Raw genomic sequence first — 27,257 nt, 5'->3', positions numbered from 1 at the left:
CACCATACAAAATTCGAAAAGTTTTCCTATCAACAGTCTTGGAGAACATGTGGCTGTCTTACTACTTGTTACTTGTTCAAGTACCAAGCAATTTCGGTCGGCACTTTCAAAGAAGACTGTAAACTGACAAATAAATGAGAAGTACTCAATGACACCATGTTTATGATTCATTTATTGATGCTATTAAGAGTCTGACTACTGAACAGTGAAACGCTTCTTAAATGTATATGCTCGTGATAAAAAGCCCACTTCAATACTTTCAGACGACACAAAACTTATGGTGAATAGTGAGTATAGTCGAAGTAAACGATATTGTGCACTCTTGAAGTTAGCGGCACTCTCAAAGGCCAAAGAAACCAATACATAGAAATGAACCGGCTGCAAACTAGTCCACGTGGACTGTAGAATTGCCGGTTCATACTGGATAATTTTTACTGAGTTTTATGATTGGCTGAAGAGTCATAAAATTAAATTTGAAGTCATGTTGCGGTGACGAATAGAAATCGGAGAATGCGAGGATGGTTATCGCCGTCGTGTTCATTTCAGGAACTGATCGAGATTTGCTAGTTGAAATTCGATATTGGTACAGTTATAATCACTTTAAATTTGTGTCATCTGTTTAAAATGTGGCGTCCTTGGACAAGTACTAATAGTAATAACGTGTGTGATAACAATGCAGTCTTTTTCCAGTGTAGGGATCCAATAGCGATGGTGAACAATGCGAAAAAAAGATACCAGTGAATAAGATTCGCATGCATTTGAATATTGAAACACAGATAGTATGTTTCAATGTAGGTATATAAGAATCTACATCTCAGGTTTGGTTTCGAGGGGAACAAACTATTACAAGCAACATCAGATTTGGCCGAAATTCCTTTCTCAACTGTACGTAAAATACTCAAAAACAAACTTTATGGACCCAAGACGCGATGTGATACAGGGTTACCAAAACCTTTAGATGTTCATCGAATAAAATCATTGAAAAAACAATATACGACTGTTACAAAAGCAATGAGGTTCCTACAACTGAAATCATAAGGAAGAAGTTGAATACTTCCGACCATAACGTGAGCTGCTGTGACAAAACTCTTCAGAATTGGATAAAGAAACTAGGATTTAGATTTAAAATAATAAAGAAACGTCAAGCAGTTATGGAAAGCAGAAGAACAGTGGAATTGCGTAACAAATACTCAGAACAAATAACTGAATAAAGACAAGAACAACGGTAAATGTTCTATTTGGACGAAACTTGGTATAACACTCACGACACAGTTACGAAAGTGTGGACTGATGGTTCAAGAATGTGTACGCCTAACATGCCTGCAAACAAACGATCGCGACCAATCTTTGTGCATTGCGGAGGAAGTCAAGGATGGGTTCTGAATTCTTTGAAATCATGTGGAAAAAACTTGAGGACAGCAATGTTGACTATCATAAGAACATGGAAGCTAATATTTTCGAGGAATGGTTTGAAAACACATCGATCCCATATTTGGATGGGAATAGTGTGATAGTTCTTGACAACGCTTCCTATCATTCGCGACAGCTCATCAAAGTACCGAATAAAAATTCAACGAAAGATGAAATACAAAGAAGACTGGCAGAAAGCGATTAAAAAAGTAATTTTAGTTAATAAAGACTATATGGAGAATGGACACTTCCCTATTAAAGGTGGGAATAAATTCATTATTGATTTAAATGTCCACAGTGATAGTGAAATAGAGAATATGGAAGAGGAATTATCACAAGCTTTCGAAGAAAGTTGGTGAAGCGTTTTTGAAGCGAGTATTTGAGTAAGTAGTATTGAGAAGTATTTTCAATTATCACCCTGTTATTTGAATCCCTAGTTTGCACTATATTGCACTATATCGTTTACTTGAGCTATACTAGATTCTGTCAGAATTGGCAAAACAGAAAGTTCTTGCACACTACAGTTAAGTCGACGAAAGAATACACATACATGTATGTATGTATATCAATTTGTACAATTTGTGAGCGGGAAAGTAATAGTTAAGGGCAGAGTAGAGTACTTTATTTGATAATTTTACACACTATAGTATATTCATGGTAAGTCACGAATACAGAAATCCTTGTTCGGAGTGACAAAGATAAAATCATTTACTAAAAAAATTAAAGTAAAGAGTTTGAGTTTATCAAAATTATAAATATAACATTCAAAATGAAGTTTCCATTCGAACTGCAATCACAGTATGTCCAGTACTTTCGAGTCGTTATCGGATCATTCGAAAAATACTTATAAATGAAAATAATTACGTGAAATTGAAGGAAATACTGCAGAATCGGTAACAAGTGATTTTTTCCTCACGCAATTTCCGTTTTTTGCAGATGAAAAATCAACATTTTGTACGTAACTTTCGATGACACGCGGAATGATGGAACAATGTGAATGAAATATCTCATTATTCGCCTAATTAGTAGCGAAAAGGATTAGATATACGTACATCACTGACATGGCTTGGTACGTTCAACCATAGCAATCGCATGTCGTTTAATTAATATTAAATTACCGTTATTTAATAACATAAACGGTATTCGATTAGAGTAATTTTCTTTTTCTGCAGGAAATTATTTTCTACATCGTTCAAATTTGAAACGTTATGTGCATTTTGATAATAAAAATAATCCACATATCGAATAGAATGGGAAAATCCCGTTTTAGTTTTCTGCTCCTGTACAAAAATGTGTGTAAATCAAGCACAGATTTAGTTTTCGAAAAAGAAAAATCCATCCGGAATAACTATTTTCAAATGAATCAACAATTAGTTGGCAAAAGAGAGGTCTTTGTTTTCTCAAATATCTCATAAACTGTTGCAGAAATTCAAAATCTAAATAAGATCCTTGAAGAGAAGAAAACTAACTGAAGAAATGTCTATCCTTCGAAACCATAGCATAATAATACTGATAGTTTCAATTGAGCGATGAAAATATGTTCAAAAACGAGTGTTAGGGAAAGAACAAAAATTATATACTTCGTAGATAAGTGAATAAACAATAACAAGCCGGCAAAAAATGTTTATCACAAGACAAACAATTGTCTTGTTTATCTTGGATAAACAAAATTTGATTTTTCTGTTTATTCTTCTCATGAGGCGACTTCTTCGAAATATAAATATTCGTACTTGTCTACACTTGGGATTGTGCTTTAAGTACAGTCTAGTCCAATGCAGCGTGGTTCAGCCTAGTACCACTGAGGAGACCTATGGCGTTATCTTGTGTAGTATTACGAATGCTTTGTTTATGATCCCTGGATTCATCTAATGTAAGAATATCTGGTACATCTGGTATCCAAATGAAGGCTCTGTTAGTTTTTAATCGAGGATGAGACCAGCTATAGGGGTTTTGGGATTAGAACAGCTCATATCCGCCAAAAGTCTTGAAAAGCTCAATAGTGTTCTGCAGTGAAAATTTTAACTGAGCTGTCTATATACGCAACTAGATATTTCAAATACAGGGCTATTCAACTGACTTGGGCCACCCCCATCTTTGAATTTTTGAATACGGACCTGTATTTTTTGTAGTTTTTGGATCGTAGACGTTCACTTTATACTGAGAAATTAAATTTTATTTTATTTTTCGTGATATTTGATTATAGTTGGGTGAATTATTCTCTTTTAAATTACGGCCCTGGAAATTGGTTGAATGAGTTAAATAAAAACACAATATAGTCTAGTTCACATGTACTTTTTTTGTAACATTTTTCAGCCCTGTCCAAAAATTACGACCAAGGTGTCATTCGATTCGTATTTTTGCCTAGAAAGTTTAAGGAAACGTCCGAAAACGCGCCGAAAAAAATTACAAAAGTTATAATTAATTGATATTTAGTTGCAAAAAACGATTGTTAATTAACAAATGCAACAAAGACATTTTTTAAGAAACCTTTTTTTCTAAAAATCATGATTTTTTCAATTAACATAATGCAAAAAAAATTCAAATTGCTCACAAACAATGTATTTGTTTATAATAAATTTATTAACAATAGCTGTAAAAAATTTGAAAAAATATAATTAATTAGTTTTTAGCCATGAGAAATTGAAACAATAAAAAAAAATTGTAATGTATTTTTTATAAAATTATAATTTTCAATTGTTAATAAAAAAAATTGAAAATAACAATTTTTTTATTTTGGCAACAGTAATCTATTTTTTTTGCCTATTAAGGAAAAAATGCCAGGGTTTTAGTTTAATAATTATAGGGATTTTTATATTAACTTTCAATTCAGAAAAAGTTATTAATTAACAAATTTATAATTAACGTTAAAATTGGGATAAAAATTTTTTGGCTGCGGATTATTGTTTATTGATGTATCCCAACATTACATGAATTTTTTCATTCCTTAATATTTACATTTAATATGTTTAAATATTTTTTTTTGTTTTTATGTCAGAGTCGGAAGTCAGACTTCTCGCTTTTGGCTCTATTTTCAGGGCTCTGTAAAAATTATAAATAATCGAGATACAGTTTCGGGAGTCGGGACTTTTTGTACGCAAATTCATTGATCTTTTCAAATCTTGTTTCAAATTTCTAAAATTTTGAAAATTTTCCGAGATATTAAGAAAAAACTAGAGCCCCATTTTTTTTTCACTTAATTGTTTATAACTTTTGCAATTTTTATCGGCGCGTTTTCGGACTTTTCCTTAAACTTTCAAAAATACGAATCGAATGACACCTTGGTCGTAATTTTTGGACAGGGCTGAAAAATGTCACCAAAAAGAGCTAAATCGAGTACATGTGAACCAGACTAATATGGGAAGATTGTCGCGGGTATCAAGGAGGGAATCTTGCACTACCTCATTAACGATGAAACAGCAGAGCATATACGTTGTGCCTGCCCCGCTGGTAACCAAATCAGGTTTTGAGAGTTCGGCAGAGCCGTACTCTTACGTACCGTACTGAAAGATAACCCACCATACAAACTAGTCGGCTTCGTTAAGAAGCTGGGTTTATTTGGTCGAGTGCGAATAGGTGAGAGCCACAATAAACCCTTGCGGGTTGCGGTGGAGGGTCGAACGGACCCACTCACTTTGGACCTAACATAATCTAACGTAGCCTGCGAAATTTGAACATTGCCTTATTTTTTCAACAGACCTCGTGCGCGACGGATCATTACTTTTGTTTATACGTATATTATTTCCTATGAAATTGCGGATTCGTAATTGTTTTGTATGACTAACAAATAAACATAGCAATGGTGTAATTGCGGCTGTTTAATTGCTAATTGGTCATTCGTTAATAAATTCGATTAAACTCTCAAGAGAAAGGAAAGTTTTTCATTGAAAATACAATTTCTTTGTTACATTCAACAGTTTTTAGTAATTTATATGTACAATCAAAGACTTCAAATTGAATTTTTAAAAATTATATAACATCTGGAACGCTAGACTTTTGAGATCTTCAATGAATACTATCTAGAGCAGTGGTTCCCAAACTATGGGTATCCTGTTCTTTCGAACATAGCCTTTAAAGAGCAGATGGGGTTTTCAATCACATATTTGTGTGAGAGGCTATTCTCCACTTTGGTATATTCAAAAAATAAATATAGAAATAAACTTTGGGTGGAAAGTGACCTGCATTTAGAGCTTTTAACTTTCAACCCGGATATAGAGTCCGTTCTTGTAAATCGTAAGCACCACCTCCACAAATCACATTAATTACATAAGTCTCATTTTTTAATTTTTTGTATCTGTTTAGTTCCAAGATTCTGAATTATAAGTCTTTTTTCCTAATGTATTTTATCTTCAATTATATCATCTTTACCATTTTCTTTCAGAGATGTATTCCTTAATAGTAAATTTTCACAATAATAATAATTATACCTAATATTATTTAATGTGTGAGTTTCGAAAAAAATTCTACAATGAAAAAAAGTTTGGGAAACGAGTATATAAGTTTTAACAATTCAATATTTCCGTTTCAGAAACTTCGTCTCCATACAAGTGAAGATAATTGAAGTATGTCGCCGTCATTTTAATTTCAAGTACACGAATTGATGTTTCTAGTTCTTATGTACGCCCTCTCGAGATGTCACGGGTCACTTGGTTCAATTAGTTCGAATAATATACGTACCTTATTAGCTAATTTCATTTGAATCTTCCACAAAATTAATTGTATTAATTTGATGTAATCATAAAAGGGCGGTTCTTTATTTTAGAAAACAAATGTTTTATATCTTTTATGTTTGGGAAAAAAGATTTCTTTTAACCGGAAATACAAGTTTCAGGAGAACATAACCGGCAGTAGAGTTAAGGTATAGCCACTGTCATAATCATAATGTCAAATTAAACCTGTGTGTGATTTTCTGTAAAAGAATAAATGCAAAGTTTCAATTTTTAGACACAATTTCATCTATCCGAAGATATTAACACAACACTACAAATTCAATCATCATGTCATGCATTAGGTATAATAATAATAATAGTTGTTTTTATTAATAGGTGGGAAAAAATACAATGTTTACAAAAACAATATATACAATCCACCCAAGTACCTATGAAAAGGCAGAATTCAATTTCTGATCACGAATGACTCAATCATAAGTTGCTCTTCCATTGAGCCTCGAAAAAAAATATTGTACATGCACAACATACGTAAAACCTAGATATATTTCAGTGACAAATGCACCAGAATCTTTTCTGTTAGTACTAACAACAATAAAAAAACTAATGAAAATCAAACTGTATGAAATGCTCATTTACATCAAAATTATTATATTGACAGAGGAGTTGAGGCAATTTGTGTTCCAGTAAGTAAATATTGAATTCACTTCTATAATCTAGCGCGGAGACTGATTTTAGTGGACTAGGAATTCGATTATATAAAGCCAGGCCACATTATAAGAAAAGGATCCACAAAATAAAGTGGTTCCGTGACAGACACCCATAATTTGAACCTCAGATTCAAATTATGTGTGCCTGTTTTATATCTTATTTTGTCATGAAGATAACTGAGTCTTTTGTTGTTTTAATCTTATGGTAGGTGATGCTTCCATTTTCAGCCAGCCCAGTCTCTCCAAATGATGTAAATTATAATCCAAATAAAACAGAGATGTGGAATTAAGAACAGGTTTTCCGTTACAGACAGTTGAAAGATTCGACATTTACCAAAATCAACTTAGGAATTCATCGAATAACCACTTTGCTAATGTCAAATGATTTAAAAGCTGGTCTACATCTAACTTATGCTCTTCCTTGCAGAAATACCACACTATAAAATAATGTTTGTGCATAAAAAAAGTCAAGGTTATCATTGGAGAGTCCTGTCCAGAAAAGTTCGTTAATATTCCATGTATTATGTTAATCAACTCGACTGGATGTTATTTAAATTGATTGCCAAACTTTCATTTGGCCTTGAATGTTAATTTTTTTCACTAAAACAATTTTTTAAACACTTAATTCTGCCGTAATGTATTCAAAGTGATAAAGATGAAGAAGCCGAACTTGGTTTCGAATCTAAAAAAAAAATCAATCAGTTGTTCAAACACTTGAAAAATAATATCAACTGAAGCACAGTTATTTTAATGTTTTCACATGAATCTGGACCGATCATCACCGTAACTCAATTTATTCTTTATTCCTTGTTTTGTAATATTGCTTGTTGTTCCTAATGTTAAGTTCTACCTGTTACGATACCCAATCTTTCACCTTGTTTTTCTACCTATAATTAGTACGTACGAGAGTGAACTGTCAATTTTTTTTTGAATGAGATTTTTGTCGCCTCTCATAGATCTCTATCCACAGCCCGTTAGTTAGGGAAGCCACAGATTATGCTGTAGACGACCCCTCCTGATATAGAAGGCCCCGACACTCTGTCGAATGAGGCCCTCATGTCCCCCGTTAAAGGATGAATAACTTTTTCATCCATCCCACCCCAGCCAGGTAGGGGTATCCCGTGAAGGGCGGCACTGATGTCTAAGGACTTCATGCCGTCATCCATCAGTCATGTACCCATTGGTCCCTCTCAAGGCCAATGATCAGCCAAAAGGGTAGGGGAGCTGGTCTCCAAACCTGAACGAAATTAAGATGGATTTCGCGCTCTATCCACGTACCGGTCTCAACGATTTCAACCATCTCTTCCTCATTTGGTGGCCGTTCTATGAGGCCTGTTCAGCTACACTAGACTCCTCTGGTCTACGAAACCAATTATGTCGAACATGTACCTAGTAGCGAGAGTCCTCTTGGTTTGACCAACGTATGTTATATTGCAATCCTCGCAGCTTGTTTTGTAAATCCATAACTCTTTCTTCCGTTGTCTTGTCTCCTGGTGATGCTGATTGGTAAGCGAAACGCTCGCCGAGAGATTATCTGTTGTTGCAATGCTCAAAGTTTTTTTAAAGGAGATGCATTATAATTATTGGGGTGTTTTGAGAAAGAAAAACGAACTGGAGTCAGTTACTTCTCGAGCGTGGAAAGCCAGGCGAAACTTTCCGTGAAAGAATCTCCAGAAAAAAGACAAGTCCCCATCCATGTAGATTGTCATGGTTGCTTGTGATGTTAGATCTTTCTTTACAGTATTGTTGTAAACTATCCGCCCACTAGCCCGGCGCGACACAGCTAAGATCATCCGCCGCTGGAAAGGATTCCAGCTCTCCGATCCTGTCCGGCAAATAACGGACTGGCCAAGTGAGCGCATTGCCGGCCAGTGCTTGAAAGCCTCAACTTGCCTGGATATTCTAGAGCCTGCCTTAAGAAGCAATTCAATTTTTCCCCGTCCATTTTGATAGGCACCGTTTGACATTGTGCTGTCAACTGACGTAATAGCAAAACAGAGAAACAGAAACTTCTAAGGTACGTTTGAACAAGTCGTTATTTTAACACCTAGACACGTGTTTCGATCACCAAGTGATCACCTTCAAGAGAAAAATTAAGCAAACAGTGCATTACAAGATTGTCAAAGTTCGGAGGTCCCTGTTGGAATATCCTATACATACATGAATAAGTGTGAAACATTTAAGGAGGTGATTCCTCATCGAAAAAAAGATAGGATCTTTCATATAAATAAACTTCATTGGAGCATACCTTGTTAAGATACAGTTCCTTAAAGGGGTACATGAAATTTGTATAACAATTTTTTTCACAAGCACTGAAAAAGTTACAATATTGAAATTAACCTGACGTTTTGTACTACCAAAAAGACACTTAGCCAGTAATTTATTTGGTTTACCCCATGGTTGTAGGGGTGGAAACCGCAACCCCTAAAATTTATTTCCAATGTATCTTTTTGTCTTATTATTTGTTTACCATTTAAAAATTTATTTTCGATAGCCTGTTTCATTCTAAACAAAAAATATCTCTTGGGTTTTTTGCCCAAAATTAACCAGTTCGCAGCAAAAAATTATTTTACGAACAACTACAGAGATACATAGTCATAAATGCGAACTGGATTTATTATTATTTTGTAGTTAGTACCTGCATCAAACGATTGAAGAGTAATAAACCAAACTAATTTATTGATAACAAAACACACAACATGTAGAAATCATAGTAAATGTTCAAAATGTCTACCTTCAGACATTACGCATGCGTCTAGACATCGGCGCATTGAGCAACGTATTCGCTCAAATATTCCTGGAGTCTCTCTGATTACCCTGCACGCATCGATGATGCGGTTTCTTAAGTCCTCTACATCGCGAACAGGAGTACGATAAACCAAATGCTGTAAATGGCCCCAAATAGAAAAATCGAGAGGATTGAGATCCGGAGATCGAGCGGGCCAGTTCTGTGGTCCTCCTCGACTTATCCACTGATTTGCATATGTTTCAGTTAAATGCTGACGTGCTACTTCACTAAAATGGGCGGGAGCCTCATCATGCGTAAAAAACATATCCCTTCTGACGCCCAAGGGAACTTCCTCCAGCAGTACTTCTCTTAAAAATTGAACGTATGCCTCACCATTTAATCGAGGAGGTAGAAAATGAGGCCCAATTAAATCATCCCCAATAACTCCGAGCCACACGTTAAGAGAAAACTGTTCTTGATGGTTAGTTTCGACAATAGCGTGAGGGTTTTCATCAGCCCATATGTGGTACTTATGAAAATTAATAATCTTGTCCCGAGAAAAACTACATTCGTCAGTGAATTCTATCGTCTTCAGAAAGTCACAATTTCTTCTAATCATTTCCAGCATCCAATTGCAAAATTCAAGACGGTTCGGAAAGTCTCGCGGTAACAGTGCCTGTACTCGTTGCAGATAGTAAGGGTATAGGAGTTGTTCCTTTAAAATTCGAAATACCGTCATATGATCAACATTTAGCTGGAAAGCAATTTTTCTAGTACTGGTAGTAGGTTGTTCTTCAATCAAATCAAGTACTGCTTCCTCAAGCTATGATGTTCGTACTTCTCGATGGCGACCACAATCCTGCGTTCTTTTGTCGAATGAACCATATTCTCGTAATCGTTGATGAAGTCGAGCAAATATTCTATGTGAAGGATGCTGGCGTTGAGAATACATTTCAGCATATCTTCTAGAAGCTTCTAACCCATTCCCCTGCGACAGACCGTAAGCGTAATGCATATCAGCCATTTCCTCATTTGTGTATGCCATTTTAATAACAAGTGAATTATTAAAGTAACAAATTAAGAACAGAAAAACAACACACAATTGGTATTAATTCAATTTCGAAAATTCACAAACTGACAGCGTCATACCAATTTAATTGTCAATATCGCTAATAGCGACCTACTAAATAGATTAGTTTCGTATTTTCACATTTATGACGATGTATCTCTGTAGTTGTTCCTAAAATATTTTTTTGCTGTGAACTGGTTTATTTTGGGCAAAAAACCCAAGAGACATTTTTTGTTTAGAATGAAACAAGCTATCGGAAATAAATTTTCAAATGGTAAACATATAATAAGACAAAAAGTTACATTGAAAATAAATTTTAGGGGTTGCGTTTTCCACCCCTTACAACCATGGGGTAAACCAAATACATTTCTGGCTAAGTGTCTCAGGTTAATTTCTATTTTGTAATTATTTTAGTGTTTGTGAAAAAAATTGTTATACAAATTTTATGTACCCCCTTTAAGGAGCTGTATCTTAACAAGGGATGCTCCAATGAAATTTCATTATATGAAAGATCCTATATGAGGAATCACCTCCTTAAATGTTTTACACTTATTTAGTTACACCCTGTATAAGTATTACTGCAACGTAGGAGAGACTGTCTAGTGGGAGTTTCTGTGTTGTCAGTGCAGTAGTGGAATAAATTTGAGTTCAATTATACAGTGTGGTCAATTATTCTAAAACCTATGGAGAAAAGCGTTACAGTATTTAACAGCTGCCGAGTTTGATGGTCTATAACAGGAAAAGGGTTAGGAACAATTTAAGCCCCTTGAGTTTGAGTAGTGAACACTCATTCCTAACGATCAAAGGCCTTGGAAATATCAAGCACAACACCAAGACTATTCTAAAAATGGCTAATATCTAAAAGAAAGACATTGCGGATCGTCTAGCTAGAAACATTCCAGCAGTTACAGCTCTTCCCTTGATTGTTGGGACCACTTCAAGTGCAGCAACTCATTTCCTCACCCCTATTGGGTTCAAGGTTGGAACATAATTTAGGTAAGAGCTATATAAATTGTTTGACTCCTGTGATTCAGTACCTCAAACTCAAAAAAAATACCAGCTGTCTCTGACACTTCATTGCATTGGTTGCAGCTCGTCTTCATTATACAGTCCGATTTTATCCAGGTGTCCTCTATGTCGACAGAGATCCAGGGCAGCTGGTTCAGGGCCAATGATGCTGATGATCCATTCCAGCACAATAATCAACTCTTTTGATGCCTGTGACAACAGAGGGTGTGATCTCCGAGCATAGAGTCAATCTGTTCAATTTCTTTAAGACATTCATTACAACAAAAAGAGTGTCCCCTGTATTCCAAACTACAAAGATGAACATCTCCGGCTTAGATGAATAAAAAACCACCGAAGAGAGATTACCAACTACTTACCTCAATCTCGCAAACATGCATACGATTACCGTACATTTGAAGAACTCTCTCCAAGTAATTTCTCGATATTTTTTCGAAATCCCTGATGTTTGCCATTGGCGAACGAACTAGGCCTTGCGTAGCGTTCTTCTTCTATATGAAACGGTCGTCCCGAATAAATGCAAAATACAGTTACGGTCACTGTTATGCCATTGTTTCACGCAAACCAAACAAACATATGAATAATGAATGATTTTTTATACGACCTGCATTGATTCGCATTCGCAAAATTATAAGTTTTTATGTAAATAGTTGTTTCTACAGTACTTACTAATGACTATTGTTCAATGTTCACCATACAAAAGTTGTAACTGAACTGATTATTTTGTTACAGCCTTTTTCAGAAATATTTTCACGTACTGCCGTGCAGATAATGACGTAGGACAAACTGGAAACACATTTGGAGGACGCTTAAAAGAACATCGAAACAATTTACAGAATGGAAAAGTGAAGACAATAACGTAATATTTAGTGAAAACAGTGAAACCAAAAATTATCTACTGCTACTTGGGAATCCCCTGTACAAGTACGAGTTCAAAAACCTGGAAAGAACGGAAAGTGGCAAAAAAATTTGGAACTTCTGTCCAATAGCACCGAAAATTATGATCCAGGGGCTCTAGCAACTTTTTGGAAAGTTTCAAGAGGGGCTCGAAAAAATTGCAGAAGTTATAAATAATTTAGTATAAAAAGGGGGGTTTGGTTGTTTGCGAATATCCCGTAAAATATTATCCTTAAAGAGGAGGAAATTTCCTTAAAAAAGTCCCACCTCCCGGAACTCATCACCAATATTTATAATTTTAATTTAGAGGCGAAAATAGCGCTGGAAGCGCTAATTTTCACGTGATTATTTTATTAGATATACTTCACTTAATTAACTAATTTTTGCAATGTTTGTATGTACATAAAAACCCTGATAATTTTTAAACTAAAAACCTCAAATTTTTTCTTTGGTCAGAAGTTCCAAAAAAAAGGATCTTGTGACCCAGACTTTTAGACCAATAAGGTTTTTTGGTAGTGAAATAATAATATTAGTATTTTTCGTTCGTAATTGTTTTAAGCTTATTTAAAAAAAATATTTTTAACTTTTTAGTTCGATGTTCTTTAAAAGCGTGTTTTTCATTATTTTAAACTATATTTATTTTTCATTTTTTAGTTGCGTATGCTATAAAAGCGTGTTTTTTAGTCTTTTTAAAATATTTTTATTTTATCTAAACTTTGGGATCATTACATCGAGACCAATATGCATACAGATTAGGTATGACAACAGAAACGGCTCTATGTCGGGTAACAGAAAAAGTAGAATACAAGGAAGGAAAACAAGGAAGTACTTTTAGCTGCTTTGGAGCATTTAGCTGAGGGAGCATTTGATAATACGTCTTTGGAATCAATCATCCAGGCGTCGAGGAGAAGAGGGATCGACAAGACAAGCTGTAGGTGGATAGACTGCATGCTTAGGGGAAGATTGGTATATACAACCATTATGGGGGTAAATATCCGGGGTAAATACAATAATGTAGTGAAGGGATGCATACAGCAGGCCCTGAACATCATAACAAGATGGACCGAAGAAGAAGGGCTCAACATAAGCCCATCCAAATCGACCATAGTAGCATTCACCAAGAGGACTAAAACGGAGGGTCTCGGACCTCTAAAACTTCGAGGTGAAGAAATACAAGTGTCGGGGGTGGTTAAATATCTGGGAGTAATCCTAGATTCCAAACTGACCTGGAACCAACACTTGGACAGGATAAAGAGGAAAGCGGAGGTAGCACTGATGCTCGACAGACGCACCTATGGAAAAACATGGGGGCTAAAACCAGACATGGTATATTGGCTATACACGATGGTGGTTAAACCCATGATAGCATACGCATCTCTGGTCTGGTGGCCAAAGATGAAGCAGGCGACAAACCCGAAGGTGACATCAAAACTGGTCTGGGAATGCCAGGAAGAACTGAATGAACTTGCAAACAGGAACAAATTAACTTTGTACTGGGTTTCAGGGCATTGAGGAATCACAGGTAGAAGCAAATAAAAGCGTGTTGATTCAAAAGGTGCAGGAACGAAATAGGAGACTGAAAGAAAAACAAAAAATGAGAATAACGGTATAAGATATGCAGGAGTCAACTAGCCTAAGATAGCAATAACAAAAAACACAATAAATGTACACTGGAAGGATTTTATATGTGAGGAAAATCGCCCTAGTTCCTTTCTTTGCATCAGCAAGGGAAATAGTTGCTTACCAGCAGACATTCGCCAGATCCTATCGTCTAGAAACGTCGGGGAAGGCGATTGTTTCGAATTTCAATCAAAAACGTTTATTTCCTAAAATAAATCGTTGAAAATCAAAATACCTATGACGTACGCTTCTCGTCTCTTCTGAGGTATTGAAACAATTGAAATTCACGCGAGCAGAGGTAACATATTGTCCATTCCTGATCGCTTCAATAGTGATTACCATGTTGATTTAGGTAGCCTTGATCAAGCATAATACGTGTCAGTGGAATAAAGAAAACATTTGATTATTCCGAAGCAAAATTATACGATCGCTCCGCGATGAATTATTTAACAATAACAAAAGCTATAATTTGCATAAAATCATAATGAAATCGACATAGAGATGTTGAAATGAGTGATGTGAATTTTCGTTAATGAGCCAATGTGATTTATGGCATATATAAAAACGTGGAACACAAAACTTTCAATGCTTTTGTGATATTTGATTATTTAATAATAATAATAATAATAATATTTATTTATAGTTTCATATAAATACAATAAATATACAATCTATAAAAATGAAAATAAAAAACTACAAATAAGGCTAGAAACAACATGTACCGGAAAGGTACTGTTGATCTTAGTTCCAGCCTGGAAGAAAAGCAAACTAAACGAGAGGAAAAACAAAGAAAAAAGACGATATAAAAAAAGAGGAAGGAGAGAGAGGGAAGAGAGAGAGAAAACATGTTAAATTTATTACTGAACATTTTTCAATTCAATGAAATCAATGGCTTGCTCGTTAAATAAAATTGATGTTCTATTAGCATTTTGGTCGTTGCCAAAAAATAAAGCAATAACTGAAACCCTTTCAGCAGTAGTGTAAGGCATTTTTAAACAAATAACAATACACGACCCGTTTAAACAAAACTAATGAAAACTGGGAGAAGAGGAGTGGGTATTGATTTTAAAAAAGGGATTTTATTTAACAAAAAACGGATAAGAAGAACTGCTCGAATTTTTTTTATTTAGGCATACAAGTTACCGAGTGGTCTGTCTAATGTATTATTAACATGGCAATTTTAACTTCAAATCATCTCGAAAACTAATCGTTACAAAAATTTTCTTTTAACAGAGTTGTAAAGGTATTCGAAAGACCTTTAAAACAAGGTGCTACTCGACCTACTTTCCCTATCTTAATAAGGGTCGTCGGACGCACCCCTCCGAGGGGGTGCGTACTACAAAAAATCTGATTAGTCTGAAAGGTGTCCCCCTTCAATTAGAAATCGACGTGTCCGAGCTTTTTTTTAAAATCTCACTTTTTATACTCAAAAACGGCTCTGTTAAGTTTTCGTTGTTACACACTGTATATAATTACAAAAAACTACCTGAAATGCTTCGAATCTCACCTTCAAGGAGGTAAACAATTTGTGAAAACGTATATGCATTCAAGTACAAAGGAAGTGAAAACAGGAATACCCCAAGGTTCAATTCTAGGACCTGTACTCATTCTATTGTATATAACTGGCCTGCTACTGTGAATATTGTGTGTGATATTGCATTGCCACAAAATGCAGCACTTTCAAGTGCAGTCTAACAGAACACTGTATTAAGCTCATAGGTTTTCTCTAGAAAATGTTCAGTTCTGTCTCAAAAATCTCTCCACAAATAGTTCACTCAACAAGAAAGAGTTGAACGGATTGAAACAGGGGATCAGATGAACAACAATGTAAGGGCCTCTATCTAAACCTCCACATATTTTATTCAGGAGTGCATAAAAACTTCAGCTGTTGAAGACTCGATAAGGTTCTTTCCATAAATAAAATTAAGTAAACATATACAAATTCTTTCGCCGAGTGTACCGATCCAGCAATTAGTCAAGGTGTACTGAACTCGTGCCAAATTGTCGACGACGAGACCAAGGAAAAAACAATTTAAATTTTTTTCGAGCATAATAATCGTTACATTGTTATCACTAATTCCGACTGTAGCTGAATGAGAGTAAAGTCGCTTGCGTAAGCAATGTTCGTCCAATAATTTCACTGCAAAAATAAACGAAAATTGATGTTTGGTAATGAGTTGTTGACCCAATTAGCTGCGGCCAACTTAAAACGCCAATCAATGAAAACAAGAGATGAGCGAAATTTAATCAGTTTCCTCGTTAAGAGGTTCGATTCGGGTAAACAAAAAAATTGATTGGTTGATTCATGATAGGAGCAGCTAATGTTTTCTGTGTTTTTAATAAATTATCCATGAGTCCAATAGAGTATTAGTAAAAAAAGAATATATTTCTAGAAAGGAGCTCTTATTGGGATATATCGGAGTCACGATTTCTTTTTCACAGAGATCCACAATAATGCAGGGAAAACTCTGATGTGAACAGGTTCTATACAGGCTCCAAATTAAGTGCGGATCGTTGTTCAATATTTTCTTTTATTTGTTTGCAGGGCGTCTAATAATGCATGGTCCAACTGAAGTTGAAAAAGCGATTAAAATGTTCAATAGGTCGGATTCCTCATCGTTTTCGTGTAACTTTAATGTTAGTGGTTTTTATAAAAACCTTGTTTTTGTTACAAAAATCTATGAGCTTAATTTCTGTTTAATATTCCTGTTCTTTGAAACTGGGCAATAATTTGAAGGACTCAAGACAGCAGTGGCAAAAAGGCGGCTTTTGGTAAAAACTAGTACATCTTTTACTAATCGAAATAAGTTTTTACTTTCTGTAACATCTCATCATCAAAGTTTCTAATGCAATTAGTATTTTTAGTCAATGATATTTTTGTTCCCAACCTATTGAATCAGGTTATAATAGTATAATAAATAGTTTAAAAAAATATAAAAACAAGCTTTAATAGCAACACAAACTAAAGAGCAAAGAGCTTCTAATAGATTTATTCTGATTTCAGACTTATTAAAAGTCATTAGTGTCAACGGGTTTTTTGTTTTTTTTTAACTATCACTTATTTTCCACTTTTTAGTTTGACTTGCTATTTCCAGTCCATTTGTTTTAATATAAAACAAATACGCATGCGCAGACAGAGACTGTGTGTGGAAATTATTCAATCCTGGCGATCCCAATCAGGATAATGAGGAAAACCTATGAAATTATTGTATTTTCCCCGATTCTTGATAAGTTTACAAAGTTTAAAATGAATTAGTCCGTTTGAAGTTAGTCAAAATCAAGTCCAAAGAAGTCTGTTACAAACATACAAGTAAATCTATGAAAGCGTGTTAAAAATTGGTTCAATGAGAGTTCCATGCTTTAAATAAAAACTTCAGCTCTAACGCACAGCCTCCAGAGTCGAATCGAAATTTTAGGAGACTTCTAAATGATAGCACCTCATTTCGTATCTATTTCACGAACTACATGATGAATTCGTACCCACAATTCTTGTGCCTTAATACATTTTAGTTACTAGACAAACTCTTTATGTAGCCCTACGAAAAAATCAATAGGGTTTAAATCCGGGGGCTTCGGTGGCCAAGAGATCTTCCACCTCTTCCTATCAATCTTCTTTGATAGATAACTGAAACCACATATATCCGTTGCTAGCTAGGCTAGCAAAAATCGTAAGAACTGTTGCCGTCCATGAATTAATACTAAACTGGTACCGCTCATCTTTTAAAAAGGAATGCTCCAATTTCTGCTCTCTCATGGTCACGGATATCGGAAGCTCTGATTTTACATCCAGTACCATTCTGTGATGTAGACCGGCATTATATCCTCGATTGCACGAAATATATGAATACTAAAACATTGTTTTGTACCAAAGGTTGCACAATACATAAATAATGGATAAATTACGTTCCGATAAACATTCAATTCTTGTCGGCAGTTGATAAATGTGTTTTTTGTTGTTTTCGTCAGCCGTTAGAAACATGTTCGACAGCAACTGCCACAGACTAATTACTTCGTAATTGCTGCCATGTTGAATCTCTTCGAACGAGTTTACGAATGCACGTTAGATAATGGGTGAAGAGACTTATAAATTGTTGAGTTTGAGTCTATTCCTCATTTCACTGTGAGGTTGTTACAGAGGATATTACTGGATGAATCAATTAACAGCTTGAAAAGTGTGCTTTGAAAGTGTGCTTGTCAACATTTTAAAATTCTAGTAGAGACATTGAACAATGACTGATATGCTGGCCAGTATGGCCAGGAATCTGGACCAGAGACAATTTATTCAGTCTTCCTATTGAGGAGTGTCGTTTTTGGCAATTTGCTACCAATTTAGACTTTGCTCGGTAGCAACCAAGAGTTTCAAGCGCCGCTTGACTGCCAAAGAATATTTTTATTGACTTATGTATGAGGTTGGTTTCTACCAATCTCTACCCACAAAATTCAATAGCATATAACCAGGCACCAGAACCTGAAGGTGTTTGTTATCGACATAACAAAATGATTGTATTTAGCGAGTTTCCAGTACCTGGTAAATGTGCCAGAACCATACATATCAAGGCGAAAGGACACGATTCCTCGAAAATTTCTTAGATGGAATTGATAGCAATAAGTTTTGGCACAGTTATATTAGTCGAATAAAATAGCTCGTCAGAAAGATCAAACAATATTTCAAACTAGGAAGCTTATCACGCCTCTGCACACTTACACACTTCGCGAAGCTCAAATTTTACCTTTGCTCTCACAATTACCAAGTTTCTCAAGAGACACAACTCCCTTTCTTCAGAAACCTCTTCTTCCAAAGTCGCCTCTATTTCTCAACTGTCCTATATCTATCATTTATAATGCTACATAAGCCACACAGTCTCAGTAACTTTGCTTTTATTGAAGGAACAACATGAATCTTATCAGGAAAACTGACTGGAAAGCCTTTAAGAGATTCTGTAGACAAAGTTGGCAGTAGAGATGATTCCGATAAAACAACAGACTAGAAATGCATTCAAAAGTGCCAGAAAATCGAGTATACAGAAAATCTTTAAACTGAATACAACAAATCCCTAACAGAAACTTAAGCTGAACAATCCCAAGTTTGTGCTAGATTCTGTAAGACACTCTCCAAGAGAGTGGCACTTCATGAGAGCTTATTCTGGTGCACCGCTTTTCCCAGTGAAAAATTACAAATCCAACACCGAAAACCTGGATAAATTCAGAACTAGAGCCCCCAAACTAACGTCCAGGGAGGATTGGTAGTTCGCGAAGAAACTTATATATCAGGAGAAGATTGAACTTCTACTTTGGAAACTGTTTGGTTCTGGGAAACATAACAAAAAACATGGAGACTGATTGAGGCCTTCATTCCGAAACCTGGCAAAATCGTATAGGATTCTGAGACCAATCGTTTGCCTCGAAAAGTTAAAAAATCCACTTGATACGCACATTGGGGACTTATTATTAGCTAGTATACTATTGCTTCTCGACCCAATATACCTAAAGATGAAGGTCAGAAAAGCGCTTTTTGTAAGGTCACGGAAAAAGCAAAATGCGCTTACAAGTACAAGAGACACAGAATGCGTTTACAAGTACAAGAGACACAATTTGGCTGCTTCGTCAGACAGACAGAGAACGCGTTCGTCCTTAGAATCAATCATTCAAACATTGACTACAAGAATAATCAATCAAGACATATAGATTGCATACTTAGACGAAAACTGGTGCACACGACCATCATGGGGGACAGTAGTCGCATGGCCTTTTTAGAAGGTTCTTGTTTCCTTTGCTATGGAACCCTGTTATGGTCTACGTCTTCTGGACCATAATGCATTGGGCTATGCAGACGACTTAGTAATCCTGGTCCAGAATACGCTAATATACAAGTTCTGCGGGTACGCATTCAGTTGGTTCCTGGAAGAAGGTCTAAACATATTCAAATCGGTCACAGAAGGCTAAGTTAGAGGAACTGAGACATCTACAACTAGAACGAGGTAATCCCAGACTGACCTGGAACCATAGTCAGTGCATAATACACCAATATACAAGTACTGCGGGTACGCATATAGTTGGTTCCTGGAAGAAGGTCTAAACATATACAAATTCATCAAAGAAGGTTAAGTTAGAGGAACTGAAACATCTACAACTACAACGAGGTAATCCCAGACTAACCTGGGACCACAGTCAGTGCATAACACGCTAATATACGAGTACTGCGAGTACGCATGCAGTTGGTTCCTGAAAGAAGGTCTAAACATATTCAAATCGGTCACAGAAGGCTAAGTTAGAGGAACTAATGCATCTACAACTACAACAAGGTAATCCCAGACTATCCTGGAACCATAGTCAGTACACAATACACCAATATACAAGTACTGCGGGTACGCATATAGTTGGTTCATGGAAGAAGGTCTAAACATATACAAATTCATCAAAGAAGGTTAAGTTAGAGGAACTGAAACATCTACAACTACAACGAGGTAATCCCAGACTAACCTGGGACCACAGTCAGTGCATAACACGCTAATATACGAGTACTGCGAGTACGTATGCAGTTGGTTCCTGGAAGAAGGTCTAAACATATTCAAATCGGTCACAGAAGGCTAAGTTAGAGGAACTAATGCATCTACAACTACAACAAGGTAATCCCAAACTATCCTGGAACCATAGTCAGTACACAATACACCAATATACAAGTACTGCGGGTACGCATATAGTTGGTTCCTGGAAGAAGGTCTAAACATATTCAAATCGGTCACAGAAGGCTAAGTTAGAAGAACTGAGACATCTACAACTAGAACGAGGTAATCCCAGACTGACCTGGAACCATAGTCAGTGCATAATACACCAATATACAAGTACTGCGGTTACGCATATAGTTGGTTCCTGGAAGAAGGTCTAAACATATTCAAATCGGTCACAGAAGGCTAAGTTAGAGGAACTAATGCATCTACAACTACAACAAGGTAATCCCAGACTATCCTGGAACCATAGTCAGTACACAATACACCATTATACAAGTACTGCGGGTACGCATATAGTTGGTTCCTGGAAGAAGGTCTAAACATATACAAATCCATCAAAGAAGGTTAAGTTAGAGGAACTGAGACATCTACAACTACAACGAGGTAATCCCAGACTAACCTGGGACCACAGTCAGTGCATAACACGCTAATATACGAGTAATGCGAGTACGCATGCAGTTGGTTCCTGGAAGAAGGTCTAAACATATACAAATCGGTCACAGAAGGCTAAGTTAGAGGAACTAATGCATCTACAACTACAACGAGGTAATCCCACACTATCCTGGAACCATAGTCAGTACACAATACACCAATATACAAGTACTGCGGGTACGCATATAGTTGGTTCCTGGAAGAAGGTCTAAACATATACAAATCGGTCACAGAAGGCTAAGTTAGAGGAACTAATGCATCTACAACTACAACAAGGTAATCCCAGACTATACTGGAACCATAGTCAGTACACAATACACTAATATACGAGTACTGCGGGTACGCATACAGTTGGTTCCTGGAAGAAGGTCTAAACATATTCAAATCGATCAAAGAAGGCTAAGTTAGAGAAACTAAGACATCTATATCTACAACGAGGTAATCCCAGACTAACCTGGGACCACAGTCAGTGCATAACACGCTAATATACGAGTACTGCGAGTACGCATGCAGTTGGTTCCTGGAAGAAGGTCTAAACATATTCAAATCGGTCACAGAAGGCTAAGTTAGAAGAACTGAGACATCTACAACTAGAACGAGGTAATCCCAGACTGACCTGGAACCATAGTCAGTGCATAATACACCAATATACAAGTACTGCGGTTACGCATATAGTTGGTTCCTGGAAGAAGGTCTAAACATATTCAAATCGGTCACAGAAGGCTAAGTTAGAGGAACTAATGCATCTACAACTACAACAAGGTAATCCCAGACTATCCTGGAACCATAGTCAGTACACAATACACCATTATACAAGTACTGCGGGTACGCATATAGTTGGTTCCTGGAAGAAGGTCTAAACATATACAAATCCATCAAAGAAGGTTAAGTTAGAGGAACTGAGACATCTACAACTACAACGAGGTAATCCCAGACTAACCTGGGACCACAGTCAGTGCATAACACGCTAATATACGAGTAATGCGAGTACGCATGCAGTTGGTTCCTGGAAGAAGGTCTAAACATATACAAATCGGTCACAGAAGGCTAAGTTAGAGGAACTAATGCATCTACAACTACAACGAGGTAATCCCACACTATCCTGGAACCATAGTCAGTACACAATACACCAATATACAAGTACTGCGGGTACGCATATAGTTGGTTCCTGGAAGAAGGTCTAAACATATACAAATCGGTCACAGAAGGCTAAGTTAGAGGAACTAATGCATCTACAACTACAACAAGGTAATCCCAGACTATACTGGAACCATAGTCAGTACACAATACACTAATATACGAGTACTGCGGGTACGCATACAGTTGGTTCCTGGAAGAAGGTCTAAACATATTCAAATCGATCAAAGAAGGCTAAGTTAGAGAAACTAAGACATCTATATCTACAACGAGGTAATCCCAGACTAACCTGGGACCACAGTCAGTGCATAACACGCTAATATACGAGTACTGCGAGTACGCATGCAGTTGGTTCCTGGAAGAAGGTCTGAACATATTCAAATCGGTCACAGAAGGCAAAGTTAGAGGAACTGAGACATCTACAACTACAACGAGGTAATCCAAGACTAACCTGGAACCACATTCAGTGCTACCAACATTCTGGTAGCACTGATGCCAGACATACGCCATTGCGGGAAGACAACGAGCTTAATCCAGAAATTTTATATTGACTATACTCAATTGGGCAGGGTGCAAAGACTTGCTTGATTGGGAATAACGGAAGCAATGAAAACCATACTAACATCAGCACAGGAGAGACTCCTGAATTTACTCCATAGACATCCTGTAGCAAAAGTGGGCTAAATTCAGATTGGAAAAATTAACCCAGCTACTAACGATTAATGAAAGGAACATAATCCAGTCTAGTAGGCCGTAGGCCTGAAGTACTTTAGGTTTCATTCGACTACGACTCGGATTTTGTTCCAGGGTCGTCCCAAAAGTACCCGGATTGACCTAGAGATGGCGGTAGTTATTTCAAAAATATCATGGTATTAGAAGTACACAATCTATAAAGCATTTGTTTCAAGTTTGAAGACGCTGCGCTGTTTGGTATTTGTTTGGCAGCCATCACTAGCGAACGTTTTCGGCGAATTTGTGAAAATGGAGAAAACTGGTTGTCGTAATGTGGTACAATACTTTTATTTGAAAGGCCTCAGCCCAAGCAATATAAAAGCTGAATTGGATTATACTTTAGGTGACTCTGCTCCTTTTTATACAACAGTAAAATATTGGATAGCAGAGTTTAAAAACAGTATTGAACTCATTGAACGTCGCTCAGAAAAGTGTATAGAGCTGCAAGGAGATAAAGTTGAAAAATAAAAACATTGTTTTCCTAAATTTTCAAGATATTTTTTTGATACCTAGTCCTCTTAATAATTTTGTATTGGTCCTACGATTGGTTTTCCCAAACATTTCAACTCCGAATTCAAGGTTTTACTTTCAAAAACATCAATTAAAAAATAAATTTGATAACCATCAGACGAAAACATATTGAGAATTATTTATTGATAATGAATAATTCAATTTGTATTGTCTTCAGCGGTACGTTGGTCTGGGGAAGTTACTTTTTCATAAAAAACATGTTCAACAGGAATAATTGGAATGTCAATATTTATGAAAGTAATGGAAATTTCTAGATTCGGTGACAAACAACGTCTACAAATATTGTTTAATTTCCCACTGACCTCGCAAAGTCGCAAACATTAAAAATACCGCCGAATTTTCTCTACCAAAACAATCTCAACGAATATCGGCAAGTTAATTCAAATTAACTTACCGCTAAATATCAAACCAGGAAAACCAAGTGACCTAATCCACTTTGATCAGAGAAAATCCTGTTGTTTGTCCTAGCTAGGCTGTTTTCTTATCACCGATATTCGACCAACTAATATGTGTACACACTATCAAAATCCAAAATATATGCAACTTCCACAAACGCGGTCACAATTCAAACTGAGTGGCATGCTTAAAAAGTTTACAACACTATGAAATGACAGTGGCGGACAATTCAGAATGCGGAAACGTTAAAAAACAGGCGAAATTTTATAATTTTTCAACATGACAGACTGTTACATCAGTCTTATCGGTAAATATTCGTTTTGAGGGCACTCGGCAATTTTGAAAAAAACTTCTGAGTGTATCTACGTTTTTTGATGCGTAGATTACGAATCCGAAAGAAAAAAGCTGCGCTCTCCCTCATTCACAAAGTTACGGCCCTTCAAAGTTCAGAAAAGGGCAACTTTTCGGCCTTATTTTTTTTTAAACAACAAGCATTTATTCACTGCGCCACCTTTACATCTTATTCCTCCTTAATTGACACTTTTCAATTCAACAATCAACATTTTTCTTATAAAAAACTTAAATTAAAAACGAATGCTTCTTCTGGTGACATTCTTCTATTTCTAGGTTAGTTACTAGTGACATTTCAGAAAAAAACGGTTGGTATTTGCCGCAGCATACTATTTGAAATTCGTAGATTTGAATTTTTAGTTTGACGTAAGTGATTAGAAAAACACAAAATGAATTTTAACGAAATTAATAATTTAGTGAAAGTAATTTACGATCTAAAGAATGAAGGCAGAAAAAATTTGAATTTCTTTAGGAATATTGACAGATTCAGTCGTACCAACTATGCCATTAACCTCAAAAACGTAAAATACAGAGATATATAACCAAAAGCAGCTCAGTACATTTTTTAACATTTTTATTGGAAAAATGTTGAAGTGAAAAGTGTCAACGAAGGAGGAATGAGGTGAATAAATGCTTGTGTTTTCACACATATTGTGAAAAAGAAGGCTGAAAAGTTGCCCTTTTCTGAACTTTGAAGGGCCGTAACTTTTAAAATAATGGAGAGCGCCGCTTTTTTCTTCGGATTCGTAATCTACGCATCAAAATACGTAAGTACACTTAAAGTTTTTTTCAAACCCACCGGGTGCCCTCAAAACAAATATTTACCCTCTTCGTTCTGCCTTTTTCCTTCGTGATTTTTTTCTGAGTCTCTTTCTAGTTCTATTTTCCCTCTTTCCCTCGCAATCTGTTTCTCACTCTCCCAATCTCCTTTCGTCATCCTTTCTTCCTCTCATACTCTTTTCACTTTCTCATTATTGAAAAACAGTCTTGGCTGATACTCCATCCATTCACCTTTATACTGAAAGTTGTTTTCTGTCTCCATTTTTCTATCTGTTTCAATTGTACTTGATATGCTGAACATAAATACATTAGTATATATAGTAAATGTTCTCAGAAAATGCAAAAATCGAAAAAACTCGAATTCGTGAATTTTTTTAACCATTATGTGCAGTTGGCCGCAGTGGTAGTGCGCCCGACTCATGATCGGAAGGCCGTGGGTTCGATTCCGCCTCGACCAGATATTTTTCTCGACAGAATTTACCTAGTTGAAGCTGGGATGATTCTGCAACCCTGTTAGGAATCACACGTTAATAGGTAAGACCTCGTTAGTCCTTAGCTCGCACAAGTTTCTCAACTTCTGAGAGTTGTCGTTCGTACGGGGGCGACAGCTGATTAACGGAAAAACAGATTTTTAAAACAGAATTTCATCAAAAAAAGGGACTGCTGCAGATTTATTCAGTTGAAAAGTTTATTTATTGAATTTTAATTGTATTCGTGTCATAGAAAATCTCATAAAATACAAATATACATGTAAATCGTACTATTGAATTTATGTACTCCATTCTGACTACGTTATTAATTATAATATTTTCAAAACCGTTATTCTTGTTATTTATAAATATCTTATCTTGAATTTTAATCACTCATCCATTAGTTTTTGTCTCTTTGTTGGCATTTCTTCATCTATAGATTCGACAAACCTTTCCAATTCTAGTTGATCTTCGAATTCCAGTCTGCATTGGTTTTTCATCCACGATTTCATCTGAATCATTAGTTTCCTCGTTGATTTTTTTCACAACCATGACAATTTGAGCATAAATTTGTGCATTTTAAACTCTGTTTTCGACAGCCACATTTCAAACTGTTACATCCAGTTTCTCAGCTGCAGCAAATAGTTTTAAGCAATACTTCAGGAAATAATTCCTTTCCTGTAAATTGTGACATAATGTGATGTTGCTTCCAGCCCCAATCTGTTGCTGTCAGTTCGTTACCAAACCAAGTTCGAAGCTGATAATATGCCCTGTAACAATGTTGTTCAGCTGCTCCTTCTGTGGGTGGGAGGTTTGCCAAAATGAAAGATGATTTAATTTTTGCCAATTGATATTTTTGAAATCTTAATTGATTCAGTGTTATTTTTCATTTTTACATTTATAAATAGATTAATATGATTTATTGCTTTCTAAACCTGAGTTTACGCTCGTCAGGCCCTATTCCCTGAAACCCCGATACATTCGGGAGGGCCAGCATTATCAACCAATGACCACTCCCCACACAGTGGGGTAAGTGGTCATTGGGTCCGAGAATCATGTGCCCTGAGCAAGCGCAGTGAGCCAAGATTGACAGCCTTCTGCATCTGTGCGGCTAAGATTTCTGCCTTAGTGTGGCAAGCCGGTATGATTTCTAGATTCGAGAGTAGAAAGGACATCTTTCCACCAAGGGCTCCAATAATCAGAATAACCATCTTGACAGAGTGATCTGGATAGAGTCTGCGGAGTTCGAAGAGAAAATCTCGATATTTTATCCGTTTTTCCTCCTCTTTTCTGACGATAAGAAAAGACGATATGGATATAGGCCGAGACCGCATATGCTGGACATGCTGATAGCAAGTGCATTAGGGTCTCGGGCGCCTCGCGGCAGGTTCTGCACCTTGTGTCAGTAACCTTTATACCCATCGAGCGACTGCGGTAGAATAAGGTGTTTAAGACACCATCCTGGCAAGCCATGATGAACCCCTCACTTTCCGACTTCAGCCCACTCGACTTGGGGACAGCAAAAGTCAGGCACTTTGATAATCCAAGGTCTCCAATATTATTGAAGAAGACCCCA

The 27,257-nt window shown here is 36.2% G+C and overlaps 1 protein-coding gene across 4 annotated transcripts in view; it reads right to left on the bottom strand.

Moving 5' to 3' along the window:
* The window catches only part of LOC141482376 (uncharacterized), a 102,609-nt gene that overhangs the window by 68,458 nt on the left and 6,894 nt on the right, over nt 1-27,257 (bottom strand). The window contains exon 1 of one of the 4 annotated variants that reach the window (XR_012465481.1): nt 24,079-24,269. The exons of the other annotated variants lie outside the window; for them this stretch is intronic. The gene's annotated coding sequence lies outside the window, so the exon portion shown is untranslated. Of the gene's footprint in view, nt 1-24,078; nt 24,270-27,257 lie in introns of those variants that run through there. 4 annotated transcript variants of the gene reach the window in all.

This window comes from Leptinotarsa decemlineata, unplaced genomic scaffold (assembly GCF_025532065.1).
Source record: "Leptinotarsa decemlineata unplaced genomic scaffold, Ldec_3_MD MMD2_tig00001064_RagTag_RagTag, whole genome shotgun sequence".
NCBI classification, from domain to species: domain Eukaryota; kingdom Metazoa; phylum Arthropoda; class Insecta; order Coleoptera; family Chrysomelidae; genus Leptinotarsa; species Leptinotarsa decemlineata.
The sequence above is the reverse complement of the archived record's forward strand: the minus strand, read 5'-3'. Positions and strand labels throughout refer to the sequence as shown.